Genomic DNA, 19,640 nt, shown 5'->3' on the forward strand with positions numbered 1-19,640 from the left:
AAAATATTGGTGTAGGAATGAGAATGACATCTTTTTTTTAATGCCACTTAAAATGTCTGATCATCTTCTCTGCTTAGAATTGAGTTTTTTAAAGAGTCATTCAAATGTTGTGGTTGAATGTGTGACAAAATAAACGGACAAACCCTATGATGACTATAACAGCTGTCGTTAACAGCTGTTATATGTGTGCATTAACACGTGTTGCATTTCAGGAGGAGTTTCTGTGATTTGTTAATGAAAATTTAAGTAGACTAGTTATTAAATCTCACAAGCTATAACATCTGTAACATTAGATTCAAATGAGACAGGTGTCCTTTCTAGGTAAAGGAATAGATGCAAACAAGTCCCTTTTAATGTTATTATAATTATCAGAAAAAATTAGCTTGAGAAACTGGTGACTTATATTCATCCCCCTTTCTGCTGTAATAATTTATAACACTTAGCTGTTTTATTGTTGTAAAAAAAAAAAAAAAAAAAAAATCAGAGGGAACAAATGTCTAGTGACTTGAAACTGAAGATCTAAATGTAGTATATGTTTATAGCTTCAAACAACTAGCTTTGTCTACATAAGTTGCCATATGCTTGGTGAGCTCAAAAATAATTCTGCAGACAAATGCTAGTTCTGCCTGCTGTTGGTTGTTCAGTGATTTAATAAAAGTTGCATCATTTTGCTTACAGTTAATGGGAGACGGTTTCTCAGTACCTTGGACTGTCGAAGAGGTACTTAGTGACATTTAATGAGCATTTCTTAGAAGCAGTGAAGCTGTGGTGATGGTGTTTTTTCATGTCCAATTAGTATTTCTTGTTTGACCATATTTATTGAAAGCATGCTTAAAACATCATACAGCCTTCTTTCTGGTGGTGTTTGGAGGCTAATGACTGCTCTCTGAGGATTAACACTGCTATATAAGGTATAAGATGTCATAAAATCAAGTAATCGCAGTTAAGGGAAATGGCTTACTGATGTCATCAGTCAATAAAAAAAATAACACATCTACCCAGGATTTCCTCTGTTTGAAATACAGACACACGTTCATGCAAATGTGAGCAGTAGTTTGCAGGATATTTGATCCATCATCCAATTTTCTACTTGTTCCCAAAGCTGTACTGTTCTTTATCAGTGGGAATCGCTGTGGCTGAGAATGTGTTGCTGATGAAATTTCTGGTTCACATTACAGGTTCTTGCATGTTCTGTTATAAAAGTGCCAGGTGGGATTCTATGGTTTTGAGGCCGCATTTTGAAAGGAGCCCAGGAAAGCAGGATGTTATTCAGTGGGGCACTCTGAGGTGGTTTAGGAATGCGGCAAACGTCTCAATTTCCCTTCCAGTGATGCCTCGATTACACGAGGTGCACAAAAGGAAGATACATGCAGCTGTGGCTTGAGGTGATGCTTTTTGTGGCTGTTGTCTTTTCTTCAGAAGGCCTTGGTGAACTGGTGATAAGACTTGTTGAACAGCAGCAGCTGCAGTGACATATATGTGTTTTTAAACTAGAGAAGAAGCATGTAATCACATAACTAGACTGCTGGTTGAGGGGTCAAAATATTATTTTGAGCGGAATTGGGCCATGGCATCTCCAGAGTATTGGAGCTGTTGGCATACAGAAGCCTGTAGGCTTGTAGTATGATCCCATAAAGAAGAATGAGCCCTATAAAAAGGGCTACAAATATACTTTTTAATAGTTTTATTGTGCCCTATTAACCTTTGAGCCTTGGCCTATTCCAACTGAATATATTGGCTAGAGGACCTTTAAGCTTTGCAAAAAATAAGTGGAGGTATTGAGATCTAAGAGAACTGATATCTAATTTGGTGTGTAAAGTCCCTAAATAGGTGAAATGATCCTTGGTAGGTATATTTATGTGCTGATTCCCTTTGGTGAGGGCTGTCTGTTGGGGTGATAAATGAATTGGCTGCAGCTTTGTTGCTCTCTTGTCCTTGTCATCCTTTCCTGTGTATGCAAGGCACTAATGCAGTCTCACAAAATCAGTCATTCTATACATAAAATAAGCATTAACTTAACCTCTGTGCCTTTAAACAAAATTGTTTGGCATTGCTGCCTATCAAGCGCCTTTATAATGCCAGAGTGAACTAACTGGTTCATTTTCTTTGAGCATTAATCCTCTCTAGATCATGGCTTGATGGCAGTAAATTAGCACTGTTTTTGTGAAGCAAAATGCACTTGCTAATCTATTGGAATTCTTTCACTGTAGCAACAAAACAGGGAACCAGGGAGAGCTGTCAGATGTAATTTCTTTCGAGTTTCCCAGGTTCTTGACAGTCTTTACCAACAGGCGGCTGAGGAGGCACAGATACTGGCAAGGAGAGCAGCCAAGTGCTGCCATGGGTCGATACTGGTGGGGGCCACGGAGGGCAGGGTGAGGGGCTCTGGGTGCCTGTGGCTTTGTTGGGAAGGAGCTCTTCCTGCCTTCCTCTTGATCTCACAATTAAAAGCTGGATGACAGGCAGCACTGTAGAAGGAGTTAATAGCGGCTAGCTGTCTGGTATGCATGCTAGAGCAGGTAACTTCTATGTGCATATAAACCAAACCTCATTTAGTATTATAAGCGAATGATTGGGCAATTCTTTGTGGCAAGAGCTGTTCTCGCTGTTACTGCCATAGCAATAATGCATGGTCTGAATGGGGTGTCAAAGCAAGCCTTGAATAGTTTTAGAATAATTTTGTTTTCATTGAGTTGACTAGCCAAGTTGTTTATGTCCTGGTTGCTCTGAATGATAGATGAACACAAAAAATCTAATTTTGTCTTTTGAATTAAAAAAAGAGGCTGTTTAAATTGTCTGGTTTTAATGAGCTGAAGCTGTAAATGGTTTTTTTTTTTTTTTTTTTTTTTTTTTTTTGGTATGTTATTTAAACAGATCTCTCGCTTGAAATGACTTTTTTTTTATTTGAGGAAAAAATGCCACAGGAGAAGTTCTGTTATACCAAAAGCGAAGACTAAATGTTTCCCTCGGTATCACTGTGTAGAGTTTGGCCCATCTTAACTGTATAAATGTAATGTGCCCATCTAGATTTCCCTCCATTTTATATGGAATCATATTTTCAAATGTGCATAAACACACAAAAGGATGTAGTGAAGCTATGTGTTAATAAGCTAAAATTTTGCTTAGTTTATAGGAGAAGAACTGCCGGTAACTTTCAAGAGCAGAATAGTCCTCTATATGAAAAGTGTATTTTTCCTATGAAGTTTTCTGTCTAACTTTAACTGTCAAGAGCAGTTCGCATCTTGATGGAACTAAAGACAGAACAGGCTTTCTGGTATGCTGCAATCAGCAGAGCCCTTCTTGTGGTGGCCTCCTGTCAAGTGTTCATTTGCTTTACCTTGGCAAGGCTCCCTGTGCAAGCATGAGTAACACTGACAGAAGTGCAGTACTGCAGTGTCTGCCACTCAACCAGCAAAGCCCGTAAACTTACACTGGAGGACGCTGCTCTGTGATCAGTGCTGCTGGCAGGTCACTAGTCAGCCTTGAGGATGCTGCGGTATGGCCTTCCTGCAGCCTTGTTTGTTAGAAAGTTCATTGCCTTGTTTGTTTGTTTGTTTTTTAAGGGGCTGAAGAAAAAGGGTATGTGATGATTTTGATTGGTGTTGCTCTGATACTGAAATATCTAGTGAACGTAATCTTGGAGGATGCTAAGTGACTTCTTAACCCTTAGTTTAGCCAGGGTTGTTTCTGAGTGACTCTAGCCTCAGTGAAGAGTTGAAAGCATGATCATATTGTGGATGGAGCTTGGTTTGGAGAGGTTGCTTCAGCAAAACTACAGGAAGCTTGGCTTCAGAGTGTAGACTCCCAGGCTAGATGTAACTGTACAAAGGAAAGGTCTCTTCAAGCACCTCAGACGTGTTTTCCTGTAGCAGCTTCTGGACTTGCTGTTGTTTCCAGGTAGGCTAGTCACTAAGTGCTCTGTGGTTGCTGTGCTTGCACTGCATTCGTTCTGTGAACCGAGCAGAATTCTGCAGAGCTGCCAAGTTGTGCTTCCAAAGGGAAGGCGGTGGTGGGCTTGAGGGTGAGAAGTTTAATTCAGTTGTGTGGAGGTGATTCCATTTTTTCTTCCTGCCATCTATCATTTTCTTTAAATGGAGAAGGAAGTCAGAACTGAAGTTACTTTTATGCAAGCAAGAGAGGTGTGGCTGGAGAGTACCTGAGGTGATGAAGGAAACGGTTTTTACAAGCGGGTTGATAAATGGTAAAATGAAGTCAAAATAAAAAGACAAGGAGATGGAAATATCTCAGTTGCACTAAAACAAAATACAATACCAACGGGCTGTGGAATTCTGAGGGAACAGTTCTCAGCAGGGAGCTACAGCACTGCTGCCTTGGAAACTCCCCTGTGAGGTGGTGGCGGGGGCCTGGATGTTGGCTTAGTTGTTAGCTTCCAGTGGGTCAGCACAGTCTGAACATGTGAGGCTTCACCCATTGTTTTGTGGTGTGGTTTGATACTCAAATATTTGTTCCATACCAATTATGCATACTTAATAGAGCAATTTAATTTGGGCTCCAGTCCTCTGTGTAATTGAGCTGTCTAGTGTTTTCTCTTGGGTTTTGTAACTTTCTGATAACTGGAATGCAGAATGACGAATGAAAAACTCCAGTGTGTTGTATGGCAATATATTACACTGGTACAGAAAAAAGCAAGGTAAACAGTGTAAGACTTTGTTACAGCTGAGAGCAACAGCTATAGCTGTTGAAGCAAATGCTGCAGTGCCTTTATGCAGGCTAGTGTTATTCACTATGTTATTCAGCTTCCCTGGAGAGTCTCTGGGTGGTTGTTTTTGTTGTTTGTTTAATGTCCTTTGATGCTAAGGGTTACTATATAGGATATATGTGGGTAGCACAAAAGGCAACTTAAGGGTAGTAGTTCCTTAGAATGAAGAGCTGACGTTTTAAGTGTGAATTTGATGCAGACTGATCTGTACTGGTGTTACAGTTCAAACGCTATCTTTCATAAAACTTGCACAAAAATAAGCATGTGGTAGAGGAAAAAAAAAAGGAAACATATTTTTTCCTGCTCCTGGACAAGGTTTTTGATATGTAGCGTGCATTGTTATGATATTTAGTTTTTAATACCAGGGCCAAGTTATTGTTATAATACACATGCTTTCATGGGCTGGTTGCAGCAACTAAACCCCGCAGACCTGAGATACTTAGTGCTACTGGTGGAGATCTGGCTGTGTTCCCCGTGAGTCTGAATGACCTGCTGGAGAGAACCACAGTCCCTGTGGGCAGCCAGTCCCTGTGCTCAACAGGGACACAAAGTTCCTTTGTGCTAATGGGGTGAGATCGGGATTAGTGCATCAAAAGCTTAGGAAGTTCTAAGGTAGGGAAAAATAATGTTGCTGAACTTCAGCAAAGCTGGCACGTAAGGGCTGTTGTACTTTTGGGTTTGGTTTTAATGTTGATTTTAAATGTGCTTTTCAGGCTGTGTAGTAACTGTCAGAATATTTGTCGGTATTTGATGATTCCTGCTTCTGATTTTTGAATTGGTATCTTACGGTTTCAGTAACAAGATCCTATAAATATGCATGTCTTAACATTTAGTTAACAGAAAGGATAGCTAGTAGTTCATTCTTCTGTCAAACATTAAGTTGGTAGAGGTTGAAGTAAATCTAACTGTGTTCTAAGTAGTGTAATTACAACCTCCAAAAGCATGATTAAGTGCTTAGCTTTGGTACATTGAGAGCATTCTGTTTCTTCCTTGTAAGATATTTTGTGGTATGATGTTCCAGTTATGATTTTCCATAGTCAGTAGCTGGAATACTAAATTCTTACTGTTACTGGTAATAACAGGACAGTACTGTTTACTAAAGTATAGCTAGTTTTGTGCAATGGAAATACAAAAACGCTTCTGTGAATAAAGCCTTAAAGTATGGAAGAAAGAAGTGAGATACAGGGAGAACCCTGAAGCAGAATGGGGTAGAACAGAGCAGCTGTCCTTTTGTATTGACTGCAGCGATGGCTTTTCTGCTACTCGGGAGTCCCAGGCTTTCTTAAAATTACTGGATTTGTTCCGAAGGACTGCACCCATTTTCCTGAAACCTGCTGGGTTTACATAGGCTTTATGTAGAGGTGCCTGTATTTTCTTATTTGTTTATTTTGAAATCATGCTGGGAGGCAGTCACTAAAAGCAGACCTTGGTCTGCAGACCGTTTGAACTAAGGTGGAGTTTTGTGCTTACTGGTGATGGAATGGTGTGCAGGCCACAAGCTGCAGCCCTTTTATACTGGTGATGGAATGGTGTGCAGGCCACAAGCTGCAGCCCTTTTATATTTCCTTTTGTTTTTCTAAATTGTTTTTTATAACAAGTAATAAAATGAAATGCACGCTTTTCAGGAAGAAAAGGTTTTATGCCATTTTGAGCCACCGAGATGAAATATCTGCTTAGTAACTCTTGAGCAGTAATGATGTGAGCCACCGCACACCTACATATGCATAAAGGTATTTTGGTAGGAGTTGGTCTGATTACTTCTGAAACAGGATCTGAGCTGTGAGTACCAGAGGGAGGAGAAAAAAATCGCCGTCATTAGCACCTACTAAGCAACACGTTATTTTGGTAATGCGGGTTTTCAGAGTACAAATTATGAAGCTTTGCATTTTTATGACGTTTGTTTTTAATTTCTTGCTGCAGAGGTGCCATGCATTATTCAAGATTATAAAACGCTCCTGAAATCCAAATCATTTGGTTTTGCTGATGAGGTTTTCAAGCTGTGTAATTAAAGAACTGTATCCACATAGGTTGGAACTTCAGGACTCCTTAGTGTAATCATCAAAATAACCATTTTTAAGTGTAGTATTACGCTGTGTGCAATTATGCTATCATGTCGTCCTGCTTAGTGGAAGCTTTCTTGTAGTAAACTTCAGGCTTATCAGTGTGCTTCAAGATGAGGTTTAACAACAGATACCTGGTCAATCATTGCTTAGCTTATTAAAGATGATTCAGTTTTACAGACTTAGGGCCATAACACAGTGCCTGTATGCATAAATTAAGTATGGAAGTTGATGTACATATACAAGGATTGCTCCAAAAATAATGCATCCGATTTTATTGTGTTGGCCCACAGCGTCAGAGGTGGCTGTTGGTGGCATGGCAGTAGAGGTGAACCTTCCAGCTAATGTCCTGTTATGTGTTGCTGCTGTGTGACAGATGGCGGCACAGGAGCGGTCTGACAAAATGAAGTCTGACATGGAAATGTGGATGAAGCAAAGGGGTGGAATTGAATTCCTTCCTGTGGATGGCACGCATTGACATTCATTGACGGCCGCTGAACGTTTCCAGAGATCAAACAGTGGATGTGAGCACAGTGAGGCAGTGCATGGTGTGTTTCATCAGCAGTGATATTGGGTCACCTCAGCTGGTGCAGATTTTCATAAGCACAACATGCAGCTTCTTGTTCATCAGTGGTGAAAACACATAGCTAATGGTGGTGACTGTGTTGAAAAATAGTGTTTTGTAGCTGAGAATTTGCTCTATCAAATTGTTTTACTTTGCTCTTTGAATCTGTTGTAGCTTTCATGGAAATAAAAAGGAAGCATTACTTTGGGAATCATCTATATACTACAGTTTGGTTGGAGGCTTCATTTGTGTATGCTTTTTCTATTACATCTTGTTGAAAAGGGAACTGAAAACAAGCAACGATCAAAATGTAGGATGGAAATGCACGAAGGACTGGTCAATGAGATGTGCTGATGCGTTATGTGGTTTCCCAGAGCATGTAGAGAAATAGTACATGGCTTTATACCACTTTTTTGCGGAGTTGCACTTCTTCATGTGGTTTCTTACTAGTTAAAAGTGTATAGTTATAAATTATACCTTTTTTGTTACTGCCTTAAAAAAAAAAATCAATCTCATATGTCTTTTTCTTTATGTAAGAACTAACTTTTTGATTATTTCAAGTTCTGCTCTTATGATTATTTAGCAGGCTATAGTAATTGTGGTAATTAGTGTGGTTAGAAGAAAAAATACACTTTTTCCAGTGCATTTTTAACTTTAAGGTATAATTCTCAAGAGGGTAATAAAATACACTATGGTAGATCTCGCAATCAAGTTAATGCAATCAAGTTGCTAATCATTTTTTTTGGAAGAATCTCCATTAGAGAAGATGAAGACTTGCTCTTTTGCTGAAGAAATGTCTTCATTTACTGCTGATTGAGGTTCTAAGCTTAAACTGCTAGGTTTAGCTTGACCCAGGTCCTATTAGCGGTACATCAAGTTCTGATTGCTTGCCTTCCTGGGACTACTTGGGCATGGCTGACTGATAAGAAATCAAAGAAGTGGATTTCAGAGTACTGAGATTTTCCTGATTTTAATGTTTTATAACTTCAAAATGTGAGGAGTTTTTCATATGGTGCTAATGCATTTCATATTAGCACTTCTGAAAAGTTTTTCTCAGATGGCATGTTACTTATCGTTTAATGTTCAGTCTTTAAGGAAGGTTTCCCAGTCTTTCTTTTATATCTTAATATCTACCCCATAAAAATCAAAGCTATACGTAAAAACTGTATGATCTGGAGGTTCCCATAGCCTGGTATAGAATAATGATAATGAGGTGAACAAACAGTGCAGCAACAGGATGTGCTGCTGCACCTTTGTGGCACTGAAGCCAAACTGCTAGAGTAGGTATGAAATACATTTTGAGAAGAACTTTGATAGCAGGGGGTGATAGATTTAGTTTTGATATAGAACAGATCTATACTCAGTTAAAACTGTCTGCTGACTTATTAATAATCCTTTTATGGAACTGAAATTCTTGCTTTTGCCCCTCAAGTGAGTAATGAAGTGATGACTGTGAATTATTTTTTTGTTTTTTGTTTTGAGATCTTGCTATTCTTTAAGATTGCATAACTTTTTCCTCAAAATCAGCTTTGTGTTGCTTGATGTGAGTAGAAAGTATTCTTTTATAAGTTTATTTTTAAAAAGAAAATTTGGTATCCTTTTATTTTTACTTTCACACTTACTTTTCAGCATAATGCATAGAAGACTGCTTTTTCTCCTGCTCTGATTTTGCGATGTACTGTTGGTTCTTTTAATCTCTATTTGTATGTCTTAATGAAATATAGAAAAATGGAAGGTGCTCCTGACTTACACTGTTATCCACGAAAGTGGAAAAATGACAGCATCAGTCATGATGGGGAGTATCATCCTTGGCGCGTCCTTTCCTTTTGCTCCGATCTTGAACTCAGAGCACTGAATTGCTTATATTAAGAATCGTGCTGAGTGGACCTCTGAGCAGAGTCTAAACATCTTCTGTGTTGTATAAACCCATCTTGAGGTCTCTTGAACCTTTCTTATATTTCACATTAGAAGTAGTTAGCATTTGTTTTCCTCTCCCTTCCTTTGCTGTCATTTTTAGAAGCTTGTTCCAAAATGGCTGACCTCTGGTTTAGAAGTTTTACCTCCTACCTTTCTGCAGAAGCTTGATTGACTGACAAACAGATATTTAACTAGTAGGCAGGTATTTAGATCAGCACTGATCCAAGCATGGTTTCATCTGTTGCAATTTGAAGTAGTTTTTCAGCTTACCACTATTCACTAACTGCTTGTGTTAATTCTGCCAATGATGTTTTCCATTACCTTCTTTATTACATTAATATGTTTTTCAACCTAATCATACAAGGTTTACATTTGTCTCATTTTGCAACTATATCAATGTGGTGGTTGACTGATGCATCAAACAAATGTTTGTGTTCATCTTTTCCAATCTCTGTGTTTTTAATCTGTAACAAAAATTCCTTTAGGCCACGTGCATGGTAGTGAAGGCTTTGATATAAAGATGCAACTGGCTCCTGCCAAGTATTCTTAGCACCTTTGGAGCTGAAAATTATGTAGACATCAGCCAGTGGGTGGCACAGCCACGTGATACCAAAGGTTGGGGAACAGGAGAGGAGGAAGGGCATGCTTTGGTTCTTAGGCAGGATATGGAAAAATTTCAGTGAGTTTTCTTCTGTGTAATGGAATAGCCTTGGATTTCATATGAGAGATGCAACATACTGTTCGAGTTGTTTAGCAAATTATTTTAAATGAAGGACTTCTTACAAATTTAATTAAATACTTTAATTATAATAATTATTTATTATTAAATAATTTAATTCTCAGTGGGAAGCTATTCCCGTGACTTTCTTATTGCCATGCTCACAGTCAAGGGTTGTTGACAGGAGAAAGGGATCTGTTGGCTGAGAGTTCTGATAGGCTTGCTAAGAGAAGCATTTATAAGCTGTATAAAGAAGCATGCAGGTAACTTCTTTAGTGTCGCTGAAGGGTGCAATATTTGTGTGTTGTTACTGTTGTGTGAACCTTTGATCTTTGAGCTCAGTTGCTGTAATAGCAGGTCTTACCTTTGTTGTTCTGGGTCAGCGTGGTGAGCACTTGTATGGGTTGGACAGGTTTTGTAGAATATGGTGGCACTACTAGTGAATGTTGTTTTTGTACTGTTCTGTCAGAGTGAGGGTTAATTTCCCTTGTTGCTAACTGAATAAAATAATTATTAACACTTCCTCAGTATGGTGGTTTGTTCTGAGAAAAGTGGTTATTGTGGCTGCTGCCCAGTGATAGGGGTTCATTTAACAACGTGCATGGTAATGAAAGTCTGTTCTTTCCTATTTGTGATGCCTGTGCCAGTTAGCTCCCAGGAGACAGCTGCTGTGAAATGTCCAAGGTGTCTCTGGATCCATAGAGTCAGTGGGGACACTGCACCTTTGTGTAGACGTGGTGCATTGTATGCAGTGACCGTAATCTCTTCGTAATTCCAACAGGAGAAGTGTCATACTTGGTAATGCAGAGGGTTTGTTGCTTTTGAGGAAGCATCTTGCCCTGTGGGTGTTTGTGTGTTCGTCTTTTACTTTCTGCAGAACAGAGCCTGGCCTTGGGATGTAATGCAAATAACCCTGGCAACTCCTCGTTGGGTTTCTGTCAAAGCTTCTAAAAGGCTTTAGGTAATTTCAAGATGATTCTAATGCAGCTTAAAGTTCTAATCCATGCTTTGAAGTAGAGCAAATTCAAAAGGCTTCTTGTGCATGGCCATAGATTAAGCGTTTTTTTGTACTTCAAAAAAATATTATATTGAATATTCAGATTGATTGAATTACTCACAGTGATGGAAAACAGAGCCCTTTGGTTATCCAGAAGCAGAGTGCAGCAGTTCGTAATTACGGATTGAACAACCTGGCATGGAAAGGTGGAAATAATACTAACATTCCACAGGCATAATCACAGCCTGATTACTGCCTTGGAAATGTTTATAAGAGAGGGCTTGGAGTATCATTTTAGCAAACAACACGGAACGTAGGTCAAATTTAAATGAGGCAGGTGACCAGTCGTGTTGAACTTTGGCTATGTTTCAAGACAAATGCCTGAGACCCAAAGGCGATTCTTGTATTAAGCAATGGAATGTTAATAATGTTTGCTTCATACCAAAAATATTTTTTGTTTCTGAGCAGCATATGACTTTTCCTTTTGCTCTATGAAGCAGCGTAAGACACTTCCTTCCTTTGTCCTGTATATCCCTTCCTATGACTTTTTAGAGCAGGGGTAAGGCTCTGGGGATAACATGTTTGTGTATTTGGAGGTTACCCTGATTTTTTTTAATTTATGATGATGAATCTTAGGATGGTTGCCATCTCCATCTTATTTTTGCTCTGATTACATGTGTCACTGGGGTGTTTTCTCTATTTCCTCCACCTCACTCCAAATCAATTATCAGAGAATGTTTGATCTGTATTATGAAGCAATCTGACAAAGTGCAAAATCGTGCTTTTTTTCCTTAAACTGACAAAAATGTTAATAGCAAATTATTTCTTTACAAGTGCTGGGACGTTTAAAGATATGCCAGCTTTCTGTGTGGTAGTGTTAAATACTTAAGCATAAGCATTCACTTGATGGCAATTCAAGTAACATCTTCATAGCTAGAATTCTTTTGAGCCTTGTGTAATATGCTTCTGGTTCAAAAACCCAGGGTGGAAAAACAAATTGATTTGAAGAGTCTTGCAATTAATCAAATACATCAAATATGATGTTTCAATCAGCCTTGTGGGCTGGCTGTTCCTACCTAACAAGCAGTGCTGCTAAATGAGGGTTTAGGTTTGAGAGTAGATGTGGGGGCTTTTATTGTTATTTCCTGTCTCATCTGTATAGAGGCAATCAACAAGCCCTATTTCCTTGAAAGTAAAAATACTGCAGAAGGGTTGGTCTTCATCTCCTTGAACGTAAAACTATGTGGAAGTGATTATGGTGCAGCATAAAAGGTTGTGCAGCTATGTCGATTAGCCGTGCCACTTCAGAGTTCAGAAAATTCTGATGGTTGGCCACAAACACGAGAGGGAGAGCTGATAATTGCAGCATTTGGAACACCAGCTTTTCCTCATTAAAACGAATGTGGTTATGAATAATTCTATAATTTTGGGGTGTTAAAGCGTATTATAAGAGCTGGACATAGAGATTGTAGTTTGACTGGAAAGAATATCCTTGTTCTGTGTCGTTTAATTGACCAACAGCTGTTTCAAAAAGTAAAAGTATGTAGCGATCAGCAGGCAGCGGGAGAATTATATCAAAGGGTTCAGAATGGTCGGGATCACTGTAAACATGAGATGTAAGGTGTTTGTGGGTTGTATGCTTGTCTGCTTTAATTAACTGTATTCTCTTAGTAGAAGAGGAGGGCTTGGAAGCTAATTTACAGGTGTTGCAGCAGACTTACCTTGTTGCAGATGAAGGGAAGAGGTGAAGATGAGAGCGCCCTGCATGGTGGTAGGCAAGAGCAAAGCACCTCATTTAGTCCTAGTTATATTCCTCTGTCCCTGTACAGGGACATATACCATGAGACTCTTTTGACAATTCATGTGGTGATTTTTGTGGCTTATATATTTTAAAAGTGAAAATTTAGTTAAGGGGAGAATATGGATCCTTTTAAAATGAAAGCACATGAATGCATACTTCCACCTGTCCCTTCTTCCATAGCTTCATTAGTAATGCTAGCCACTCTACGGAGGATGGCTGAGAAAAAAAGATATTTTGAATTTCTTTCAGTCATGTAAGATAGAAGTCAGGAGGTGTAACAGCACATGAAGTATCTTAATCTCATGTTAACATTTGATTGAATAGAAAACAGTGGGTGTTACTAGGACTTCAGTACATGGGTTTTTTTCCCCAGCTTGTTCCAACTCTGTAACAAAACTAAAAAAACAAAACAACCAACCAAAAACAAAAATGAAAAAACCCCACAAAACAAAAACAAGCAACAAAACAACAACAATCCACCCTGCCAGAATTGTTATCACCCACCCTGATAACAGAATTGTTGTCAACTGATGTACTTACCTATGAGTGTGTTCTGCAGTACTATTTCAAATGGTGGGGAACAATGACATCATTTTAATGGAAGGCACATTACTGACTGTGGTCTAAAACAGGTTAACGGTGATGAACTGTTGATTTCTAATAGTGTTACGTACACAAACATTGCGAAACAAAAACACTAGCTTTTTTGTTGTTTGCGATATGAGAAGAGGCGTCTCATCCCTCTGTGATCTGCATGTGCTCTTGCTTCCTGCCCCTAGCTGTCAGGACTTCAAGTGCTATGCTTCCCATTGGACCCACCCTCCATTCCTTCTTTATAACCTACCTTTTTTCTTATCTGAGGTGGTTATGTAAGGTCTTTTGAAATTGCTGGCATGTTTGAAACTCTGCCAATAAGTAAAATCAGCTGGTTGTCTGCTTGAACACTTAAAAGAAAACAAAATAACCGAAGTCCCCTATCCTGAGCAGTAGAATCTTGTTGGGAATTTGCATCTGTGCGAATAATTGGTTTTACTGCTTGGATTCCTGGTAGTTACATTCCTAGGCTACTTAATCCATTCACCTTGAAACTACAGAGTGAGAATTTTGAGGGAATTGTGTTCTTTATTGTAAGTTAGTTAATGTTTCATCTGTAGCAAGATCCTTTCACCTGTGAAGCCACTAGGCTTTGTATAAAACACAGTCTTGGTTGGAGTTCTCGGACTGACCTGTGGCTTCTGATGTACCACTTCTTTATAACATCATGTTAAGGCAATTGACGAATGAGTGCTTTTTTTAAAATTCAGAAAGCAAGGTGTTGTTGGGCTTAGGTTTTTATCTGTGGAGTGTTTCATGTAATTTATGGGGAAATTAAGTGTTTCTTTCAGGTTATTTAGGGTGTCAAGATTGGTCTACATTTATGTGGAGTTGTGATCTATAACTGCAGTTGCTTTTGCTCTGATGTGTGTAATTTTAAGTAGCTAAACAACCTAGCTTTTATGTAGGAATAAACCTTTTTGAGTACACTTACCTGGAATTTCAAGCAAGTGATTTTGTTACCATGACCACTTACTTGTGTATATTTCCAGCCGGCAAATGTCTGTCTTCTGGAGATGGAAGGAGTCTACAGATAGATGAGGAACTTGCGTGGTTGGTGTTCTGTGGCAGGATTTCTGAAGTTTAACTTAAATTGGTCATCTCACCTTTATTCTGAAGCTGCCTTGTGCTGGTCTTGCTTTAACATCTGTGATTTTAGAGCTCTTGGTGTTTAGATGAGGGGGAAAAAAACACACACATAAAAACACCAAAGACTAGAAAGCCAAAACCACTATTGCATTATGTAATCGGTGGTAGTGCCTGTTTAGTTGACCTAGAGAAGTATAATTAGCAGATTTTTATTAGATTTGATGCGTTCCATGTCTGTAGCGCAATCGTACAACCCTGAGAGCTTGCTTTTCTTTGCAGTTTTTTCTTTTGTTTGTTTAATACTGCAAATACCTTGCAATTTCCATTTTATGGTTGGGATGAGGATGTGGTAGTAGCCTTGGTCTTTGTAGTGTGGAAACAAATGTTGACCAAAAGTGTAAGAATTTATACTTCCTGGCTCATTTAGAATTTATTATTATATAAGTAGTTAGGGGGCTGGGTCTTGTTCCTGGATGGTCCTTATGCTATGAACTACCAGTGCGGAGATGCAGTAGTTTTTCTTTGACTGATACATTGCTGTTGCTGAATCTCGTGTTGTGCTTTCAGAAAACATCCCATGTTTCCGAATAAGCAGGCCATATTCCTTTTTCCTATTCTTTTTTTTTTTTTTTTTTCATCTTAATTTCATTGTTTCCAGCTGCTGTCTTGCCAGGGAAAGAAAGCTACAGGATATATGGTTGGATGAACATATTGCAGACAAGACAATTTCTTTATTGAAGTCTAACACAAAGTCTGAGGCTCTGTCAGAGTGGCAACAACCGTTTATCCAAGATTGCCAAGTTTTACAGGAGATTGATTTATTTTGGCAGAGTATTGGAGCACATACAGAACATCTTAAAGAATTGTTTTGCATTTCTCAACTGACAGATTTATTAAACCTCATCACCTGTGCTTTATGGAAGAAGGTAGGTGCAGAGCTGAATGAATTGCAAGAGGCAGGCAGTATTTGAAAGTGGCCACAACCAGCTCAGAAGTGTTTGCGACATTAAAGTTTACTGTGTGTGAAGGTGAGCTGCAAATCTAGCTACAGTGCTGTCAGTATTGTCTGTATTTTGTGACTGCTCTCCTGCAGCACCCCTTTGTCATGCCAGTCCTCTTCCATTATGCACGGGGTCACCGTTGATAGTAAACTGAGGCTCTGGGTTTGTATTTTGTTACCAAGTGCAAAATGAGAACTCTGCGCTGTAGGAGGTGTAGTTCTTCATCTGTTTTTCTTGCTGGTGGTGCCTATCAGAGATTTGATGTTGGCTTTGGGAAACTTGGCGCGGGGTATGTGCTTAAGAAGTAGGAACAGATATAAACATTGGATAGTAACTGTATTTAATGGCCAACCTACCAGCCTTGTAAATCAGTGAGCAAATTGTGCGTAGGCCAAGCAGCACACCTCGTGGGAAGTGGGAGTAGTTTACAAGAGCTGCAGCAGCCCAGCTGTTGGCCATCGGGTCAGTCCCCTTGCCTAAAGTGTGGCAGTGCAAGGGCTGAGAGGGCTCACCTTGGTACAATATGCAACACTGGGGGCTCAGCCCTCCTCTGCCTGTCTCTACCTGGTTGTTCCTTCCACTTTCTCTTTACCTGTCCTCCATAACCTGAGCGCTGGTGAAATCCCACTACTTTCCCCCTTCAGTCTGTTTCATTGTTGGCAATAATTTATCATTATTTGTGGCAAGGTCCTGGTGCTCAGAACTGTCTCATACATACAGTGTATCCACAGACAGACCTTGGTGAAAGAAGGCTTGAAAACTGAGATAAGAGGCAGAGTAATATTCGGCCTGCCAAACACACAGATGTTTTAAACAATTAAGCATTTTCAAGAGAAGAAAGAAAAACTCTTTGGAGTTATTTAGCACTTTTTATTCACTTCAAATTATTTCTAATATTCTGTTAGCTTGCTTGTGTTGAAGAATTTGTAACAAGCCTACGTATAGCAAGTCTAAGAGACACCTCTTTTAACTTAATAGAAAAAGCAATTTTTGTACAATTAGATATCGATCTGTTCTTCTCTTTGTAAATTTCTATTTAATAGTTTGTTACTGCATTTGTTAGCTTTTGGTGGCACAAAATGTAAGTAACCCCAACAGTTAAATAATCACGTTCCTTGTTTTTTAGATAGTGTTCTTTGTTTTTAACTGTATTTTATAACAAGGTGGTATCTCTTCGTTTGTCTGTCTGGATAGACATTAGGGTAGAGTTACTCTGTTGCCAGTGACTTGCAGTATGATTCCTTTAATTCTGTTCTGTTTGGGGTTTGTGCTGTGTAGTTCAAAGCTTCTGCTTCAGGAAGGAGTGGAACTGAATGAACAGAATGAAGGGAGCCCTTTAAATGAATGAGTAGTAGGTGCTTGCATTTGCAGCAAACAGTATAAGCACATGGAAGGCTCTTTTCAAAAGAAAATTTTAAGGTGAACTTAGGGTCTTTAGATCCCCAGATGTGATAACTGTTAAACAATATAGATCTTACCTTCAGGCCATGCCCATGGATTATTTGGGCAAGTATTCATGTTGTGCATTGTGTCATGTGATCTTTTCCCCATACATTCTAAAGACACCATTTCAGAACAGGCATTGATTATTATGATCTGAGGCAAATAGTGAATTTGACAGAAATGATGCACAACTTGACTTTCAAGATTTTCAAGGCTTGTGTTGTAACTCGGAATGAATAAAGGCACTTGGTATGTTTCTGGTCATAAAAATAAATGGCAAAGGCAGTTTTAAAGGAAGAAATTTGCTTCTATCATATAGATATGTGACTGAAGAGCAGCAGTTCCATGTTTCCAGCAGTTCAAGCCTGGTAACTTTAGAGTATTAAACAGCTCTTCCCTTTTTAGAAATTGAGGCAACTTCAAGTGATTGCTAACTACTGAAAACATGGAGCATGTATATTTTGGGTTTGGGAAAATAGGTAATTGAAGTAGTTAGGTCTACATGGTGTTCTCTAGATAAAAATAACATGATATTTTGACACTTGAAGGCTTCGCACTACAGGAATCCCGAAAGATGAATGCATATCCTTCACGTTAGAGCTCTCAAGTCTGTGGCCCAACAAACCTTATTTACAAGCACTGTTTTTTGCCTTTGAACTTGTTCATCATCTTGATCCTCTTCTCTTTTCTCTTTCCCTGCTTGGAACAAAGGCTGTGGGAAAACTCCTAGTTTGGAAGAATTGCACTCTCTAGCATTGAGTGGTTCTGAAAGTGTTCTGAAATTTTGTCATCTATCATTTGCTTTCTGAATAAAGAATGGTGCTGTGTTAGGTATTGCCGGCATTGTTTGGAGGGAAACGAATTCAAAAAATGAAATAGTCCTCAGTCATTTCTGCCAATACATGTTTTTGGTACTGTTTGAAGGATCAGCAAGATTTACGTGCATCCATTACCTCCAGTTGCTTTCTTTCAGCTCTCAGGTTCCATTTTGTGCACTGTGCCTGTGGGCAGTGGAATGGCTGTTCTGTAGCGGTACAGGAGAGGAGCAGACTGAGCTGGGTTTTACTTTGTGTTCCAGGTGTTTGCTCCCTGATCCCTCTTTTAGGGGATTGGAGAGTGGGGGTGCAGAAAGCAAGGATGAGAAAATGTCACTGTGCCTTAAGGGAATGAGTTGCAGAATTCTGCGTTGTCCTCGTGATAAGCACATAAGCGAACGATTTTGAGTATGTTTTGTGGTCTTCTCTAAAAGTGGAATTAAAAATGAAATAAGTGTTTGAGAAGCTAAATTTTAATTTGATATCCGCTTGATAGTTCTGTGCAGAACTGCTCCTGTCATTGATTTTACTTTCTGAAACACTGTTTTACAGCCTACTTAAAAATGATTTTCCTACATGTGGGAAATACTGAAGTAATTAAACACATTTGGGTTTATGCATAAATTTTCTAAAATTAACTCTCTCTTTCACACTAATCTTTCTTGTCTTTAATTGGGTTGAAATGTGTGAAAAGGAAAATGGTTTGATAGGGAACTATTTTTCAAAGAGTAGTTTAACAACTGTGCATAAAAGGAGTTGCTAGATACACTTGGGCCAGGGAGGCAAGGCCCCTTTTGTAATGAAGGGATGTATTTTTGCATCAGTTTTTGCTGCATCATTGTTAAGTAATCTTCTGCATCCTTTGCTGTTACACCTTTCACTCCAGTGGAGAAATTAAAGCGTGTTGCAGTTAGGAGCAAAATACCCTTTCACTTAAGGAATTAAAAATCCTTAATCACGAAATTGGGATTATCACTTTGCCTGTGATATGGGGACATTAGCTTGTGTACTTTCTTCTTTTATTTATTTTTTTTTCCCCAACAGAGTTTGCTAGCTTGTTTACTAACAGCAGGACACATTGAACTTTTTAAATCTTTAAATGTAACAAGTAAGAAAACTAATGCGTGACCCACCTGGCCAAAAAATGAGAAAACATTCTGAAAAGTGTTCAAAGTTAAAAATGTGTTTCTGGGAAAGATTGAAATGTGATGGAAATAGGTGTGAAAAATCTTTGGGTGTATGTCCTGCTGCAGTAAAGTTCCTATAAGGGAAAGGAATAAACAGCTGAAATATTTTGATTCTAGTGGTGACCTTCTTTTGCTTTATTTATTGCCATTTTTGACCTTTTCTTCTCATTGAATTGTCTCTTCTTTTGAAATTCTTTTCCTGTGCTGAGGAGGAAACTAGCTTATTTCAGGTGTAAGTATATACATTCCCCTCTTTGATTTTGTTATTGCCCTAGGGATTTTTTTTTTTTTTACTTTTAACTCTATTATCTTTGTTTTCAAGGTATGTTTACTGAGTAATTAATTTTTTTTCAGTTAACTGGAGTTTATGAAGCTTATCTTGGGATCAGCACTTAGTCTTTCACGTACTGTAAGAAAATTGAGACACATGGTTAAGTATTTTGTATTCAACTTTTCACTTCTGAGTAAGTGATTAATCTTTCCTCTTGTCATGTCTTGTGTCACAGTAGCACTGTGTTTTCTCCCTCTGACAGCCTGACACTGTTTAAACATCATTCTAATTTTGCACATGAGCCAGTGTAAGAGAAGGCAAAAAAAATCAAGCCACGTGAGGCATGTCACAATAACTTATTTTCAGAAGCAGCAGGCTTGTGGATGGCACTACTTGCTCTGTTCCATCCTGATTTCTGCTGACAGCAGGCTGTGGTGATAAGCACATATAACAAAAATCAGG

At 38.8% G+C, this 19,640-nt stretch overlaps 1 protein-coding gene across 3 annotated transcripts in view; it reads left to right on the forward strand.

Annotated features, from left to right (window-relative positions):
• Positions 1–19,640, forward strand: part of PARD3B (par-3 family cell polarity regulator beta) — a 370,506-nt gene that overhangs the window by 17,675 nt on the left and 333,191 nt on the right. The window lies entirely within an intron of this gene.

The sequence above is a fragment of the Lagopus muta genome, chromosome 8 (genome assembly GCF_023343835.1).
Source record: "Lagopus muta isolate bLagMut1 chromosome 8, bLagMut1 primary, whole genome shotgun sequence".
Taxonomy (NCBI): domain Eukaryota; kingdom Metazoa; phylum Chordata; class Aves; order Galliformes; family Phasianidae; genus Lagopus; species Lagopus muta.